This window comes from Jaculus jaculus, chromosome X (assembly GCF_020740685.1).
Source record: "Jaculus jaculus isolate mJacJac1 chromosome X, mJacJac1.mat.Y.cur, whole genome shotgun sequence".
NCBI classification, from domain to species: domain Eukaryota; kingdom Metazoa; phylum Chordata; class Mammalia; order Rodentia; family Dipodidae; genus Jaculus; species Jaculus jaculus.
In genome coordinates, this window is record NC_059125.1 from 46,587,720 (window position 1) to 46,593,683 (window position 5,964).

Below are 5,964 nucleotides of genomic sequence, written 5' to 3' on the forward strand. Positions count from 1 at the left end.
AAAATGCTGCCAGTTGTCATCTTAACATTAGTGCCATGTCTACCATTTTGAGATAGTTGGGACCTGGATTTTACAATCCACTTCCAAAAATAATAATTACCAGTGAGATGATTATACCTGGAGTATAGTGTTAACATCTTAGGTTCTAGAGTCAGAAGATCTGGGTTGAATCTCAGCTCGGAAATTTACCAGATATATGTCTTTGGATAAGTCCCAAAACACAATGATTCTCCACCTGAGTAAAACTTTCCCTGAGGGAACATTCAACAATGTTGAAGATACTTCAGTTATCATAACTACAGGAGGGAGATTGCAACAGGCATTTAGTCATGTGGAGAGGCAGGTATAATGGTTAATCTCAGTTGTCAACTTGATTGGATCTAGAATCACATAGAAGACATTAGCATGTCTTCAAGGAAATTTATAGATTAGGTTGAGGTGGGAAGACCCACCCTAACTGTGGGCTGTACCATTCCATGGGCTTGGGTCCTTATTTACTACAAGAGAGAAAGAAAGCTAAGAACAGCTATACATTTATCTCTGCTTCCTGACTGCAGATTGAATGTGCTTTATGCTCCTGACCCCACCCCTTCCCCACCGTGATGGAATGTGCACCCTGGAAAAAACCTTTCCACAGTTAACTTGCTTCTTCTCAGATATCTTGTCACAGTGATAAGGAAAGTAACCAACACATCAGGGATGCTACTAAATGTCCTAAAATGCACAAGACAGCTCTCCACCACAAAAAAAGAATTATATGACTTGGAATTTTTATGACATTGAAGTTGAGAAACTCTGATGTAACCTTTCTGTGCCTCTGTTTCCTAATCTATAATATTGATTTAATTTTAATACGTCAGACTAGAGAGATGGCTTAGTGGATAAAGCACTTATTGTGCAAGCAGGATAACCAGAATTTGGATCTCCAGAGCCCATATAAATGCTGGGGCATGAGAGCCCAGATGTAATCCACTGAGATGCAAACAGAAGAGATCCTAAGGGTAAGCTGACTAGCTAGACTAGCTGAATTGGTGATCTCTGGGTTCAAGTAAGAGACCCTGCCCCAATAGGTAAGGCAGAGAGTGATCAAAAAAGACACCAGATGCCGTTAGGCCTCCACTCACACAGCCACACATACATACACGTGCAGAATATATTAGCACACATCAAAAGATTGTCTGGAGGTTCAGTCGGCTAATGCATGGAAAGCACTTAAAGAAATGGCTGGGATTTAGTATGTACTTAATAACTGGAAGCTAGCATCATGATCATCATGGTCACAAGGCTAACAGCTCACATCTTAATGATGTAGGAGTTAGTAATTCATTATGAAAGCCAATTAATTCCACGAAAACACTTGAAAGTAGAAGTCCTATCTGAATTTATTCTTTTATATCCTCATCACCTTAGTATATAACACAGTCTTATTTGTTTATATTTAATATGCCATATGTTTGCTCATAAGTGAGATATGAGTGAATGCAATGTACCTAGTAAAGTTCTTAGCGCACACTAGGTACTCATTAATGGTACTGACTGTCATGATTAGGGGATATTTTATGACAATGCATCTTTTGAGCCTGAAACAAATGATCCATGGGTATCTTTTTTTCATTTCTTGCTCAAATCTTTGAGAGCTTGTTTGGAGGTTCTAGCATTGGAACACAGCTACTTGTTTACCATGACTGAAGAGCAGTCCTCCTTTATTGGGGAAGGTCAACCTCTTCAACCTAGTGCACAGCTTCAGGAAGGGCCACATGGAACCATGAGGGAGGAAGGGGAAACCTGCCTAGCCAATGAGAACAGCCAAATCAGCCCTGGTGGTCAATGGGGTGACAGATGTCACAGCCAAATTGCCCTCACATCCTTTCTCAAATCCTTACTTTTGCTCAACAACTATTCAAAAGCTCAAACCTAAGAAGCTTATATGGCTTCTAAAATCACAGAATGCATAATTATGTTATTCACATATTTTAAATTTTTATATGTTTGGAATTATCTTAAGTAGAATTTAAATATTTTTTATTCTTACTTTGCTGTAGTCTAATCAAATGATTAGAGTTTATAATTAATGTAAGCTATTGAAATTATTATAATTCTTACAATTATTAAAAATTTAGCAATGTGATCAGAAGAAAGGGAAAAAGAGAATATTAAAACAAGTGAAGCAATGAGTAAGGTTGCCCCCCACCCCCCGACAAATCACAAGTGCCCTACAAGAATCTGTCCATTTGCTGGAGGGCCACAACTTTGGCAGGTAGAGGGAACATGTAAAATCTGTTCTGTCAGATATTTTACAGTCATGCAATGAGAAAAAGAAAAGAACAATTATTCTTTGTAATGAAACATGACAGAACACTCTCCCTATACAACAGATGTTGAAATGAAATTAAACTCTGATGGAATATTTATAGAGAAGTCAAGAGTTCATGGGCCTATTCTTCATAAATGTTCTGGAGTGTAGACCAAAGGTATATGAGAAAACACAGACCCATAAAAGCAACCCTACAAAGGACTAAAATGGCACAACTAAGGTATAAATCTCTCCACTAGTCCTGAACCAACATAGGACTGAAGGAATTACCAGATAAGACGACCTTGGGGAAGTTCACCTTAAGCCCCATGCACATACACAAGCTCAGGTGGGGCCATCCCTGGACAGGATGATATATGTAGCAGATAAGTGCAGATGCCTGGTCTTTACTGCTCAATTTATCAGGTGATTGAGCTGACAGTAGTTTGTGGAAATTGGAGCATAATGATCACAAAACTTGTTTCACATTTCTGAAGTGTTTTCTTATGTCATGCATCATTTGAAGAATTGTAGGAATATAATGGCCATTAAATCCTACAGAAATCCTATGGGGGGAGTACTATCATTAAAGTTCCTTTTTTGGACTGGGATGCAGATCAGTGGTAGAGAGCATGTTTAACATGCACAGATCCTGTGTTCAATCCTTATCAGCCCCTTCTATACCCCACTGACAAGCATTTTATACATAGGGAGACTTGCCTAATGTGAGAGTGCTAATAAGTGACATTACAAGGAATTGGTTATAGGCAGCCTAGATGTAGAACCCACATGTGTAATGCCTATAGTCATGCACCATGAGAAGGATCAACCTTCCCTGAGTTCCTCCCCATTACACCAGTGGTTTGGTATCCAAGGTCAATTCAAGTGTTAGTTACCTCCAAAGCATTGTCACTGGCATTAGTCTATTTCAATCTTTCTCTCAGAGTTTTCTAACATTTTTTAATTTGTTCTGTGACAATTTCTTACCAAAGACACCCCCAAAACCATCCTTAATCCCCCTCCCCAAAAGTTACATGCACTGTCAGAGAGTCAATACAATTGTTATTTATTTTGCACAACAGTCACTACCTGGAAGTGGGAGGATGAGGTTACCCCAAAAGTTCAGTAGTCACAGATGCTTAAATCCTGTCAAACTAGTTCCCAGATAAATTAGAGAAGAAAAAGACACAGATGAGGGCTATTGTACCAAGGGGATCCCTGTTGAGGGAGAGAATATGGGAGCTTAAATTTGAGAGAAAAGAAAGAAGTAACAGCAGGAGAAGCCTGACATGGTGGTGCATGTCCATAATCCCAGAACTTGGGAGACTCAGACTAAAGGATCATAACAAGTTCAAGGTTCCCCTGGGCTACATAGTCAGACACTGCTTCTTAAAAAGAAAGAGTGAAATGAAAAGAGATAAAAAGAAAATATTGGGAGCTTGTGATGGTTAATCTTCATTGTCAACTTCAGTGGATTAGAATCAGCTAGGAGACACACCTCTGAACATGTCTGTTGCCAGAGAGGTTTGTAATTTAGGTGGGAAGACCTACCCAAATGTGGGCGGCATTAGCCTATGGGCTGGGGACCTGGGCTGACTGAAAATGGCAAAGCCAGCTGAGCACCAGCTCTGTGCTCTCTTACTGTGAATGCAACATGACCAGCCACTTCATACCCCTCCCACCACAGGGAAAGCCACTCTTGCTGCCACACCTTCCCCACCATGGCAGACTGTATTATGAGGTTTGTAGTATTTTGGAACTGGTGGGAGTAGTATGGAAGAATTTGGAGAATTTGAAGCTGTGGGCCAGGGAAGACTTAGACTGCTGTAATCAAGGTGTAATGGGAAGAATACTTAGATAAACACAGACAGTGGAGGCACACCTCATGAGGAATAAGGATTCTATTGGAAAAGAAGCTATTCGTGTTACATTCTAGCAATGAGTCTGGCATCATTCTGCCCATACCCTGAGAACTTGACTGAGGCTGACTTCAAAAGTAATAGACTAAGATGCTTGCTGGAGAAAATTTCAAGACACCACAATACCCAGGCAGTGGCATGGTAGTATGATTTGTAATGAGAGACAACAAAAAGATACAAAACAATATGCATATTTGTGAGAAAAGAAGTATAAGTTTAATCCTATAGACAAGGGGGTGAGGAGCAAGCCATTACAATTGTTAAAGATATTAACACCATTAAAGAGAAACCTTGCCTTCTTCACTGGGACAATGGAAATGGTGGCCTGAAGATAAAACCCTACCTATCAAAGGTTCCAAGTAGTGAAAATGCAAATTTGTTTGAATTGAGAATGCCCCAGAAGGGATTTCCTGCTTGAAAATAACAGCTAGGCTATATCTTGAGCTGGCAGTAGAACTTTGAGTACTGTTCACATGGTGCTGGTTTCCCAGGAAAGCAAAAGTCAGCAGATATAGGGTCCTTGCATCAAAGTTCCAAAAGGCCACTGATTACAGGCATTGTGTGGCAGGGTCATTTTCCTTGCAAGGAAGCCTTAAGAGGCCATTGTACAAAGCTATGAAGGTGAAGCCTAAGTAGCAGTGGATGATGGAGATTTCAGGGCCTTGGGATGTCAGCCAAGAAAAGCTGCAAGAAAGGTATGCACATATCAGAATTGACCCTTTTGTTTTGATACTACTAACTATAGAGAGTAAACTAGGGATCTCAGCACTATACATGGACTCTATGTGTTCTTTGCCAGCTCTGGAAAAATATGAAAAGCTATATTACAAAACAATTCTGGAATTTGCTTGCTAATGCACCTACACTCTAGAAGCCATATACTCTGATACACTCTTGGCATGTGTATTTGCTGTATGGTATTCAAAAACATTCATTGGGTAGTTCATAATGGTACCAGGGTCATAGCAGAAAAACATGGAGGATTCTGATAACCCATTTTTCATCATTAATAGGCTATAAATTAAGTTCTTTTGTGTATAATTTATTCTACTCAAGTGTGAATGGAGGTACAACCAAAGAAATAAAAGCTAAAATAAATTGCCAACCTGGCGTGGTGGCACACGCCTTTAATCCCATCACTGGGGAGGCAGAGGTAGGAGGATCGTCATGTGTTCGAGGCCACCCTGAGACTCCATAGTGAATTCCAGGTCAGCCTGCGCTAGAGTGAGACCCCACCTCGAAAAAAAAAAGAAAAAGAAATTTCCAGTTAGTGTCCAAGAAGTGATTCTCTACTAAGTATTATAAGAATTTCTGGACACAGCTCATTTGGTCATTAATTTTACTTTGAAATATACAGAGTTATCACTAACCTTGCATAACCATAATCATGTAAATTTGATACCATGAGTAAACATTAACACAAATTTGCCAGCACCTACATTCATGTTAGTTAGTAGTGGTCATAAGATATTTATTGAATCTGACACACAGTTCTCACCTATAATGGGCATAACAGTAAGAAAGTCACTTCTTGAAATTTTAAGCCCAATAAGCTATACCAACTAGGAACTACACAGAGTAGCATCTTCTTTAGAGTATGAGAGAAAGAATTACTGACTGGCATTTATTACAATACTTTTCAAATAATATGAATAAGAATTAATTGGCTAGCCGGGCGTGGTGGTGCACGCCTTTAATCCCAGCACTCGGGAGGCAGAGGTAGGAGGATTGCTGTGAGTTCGAGGTCACCCT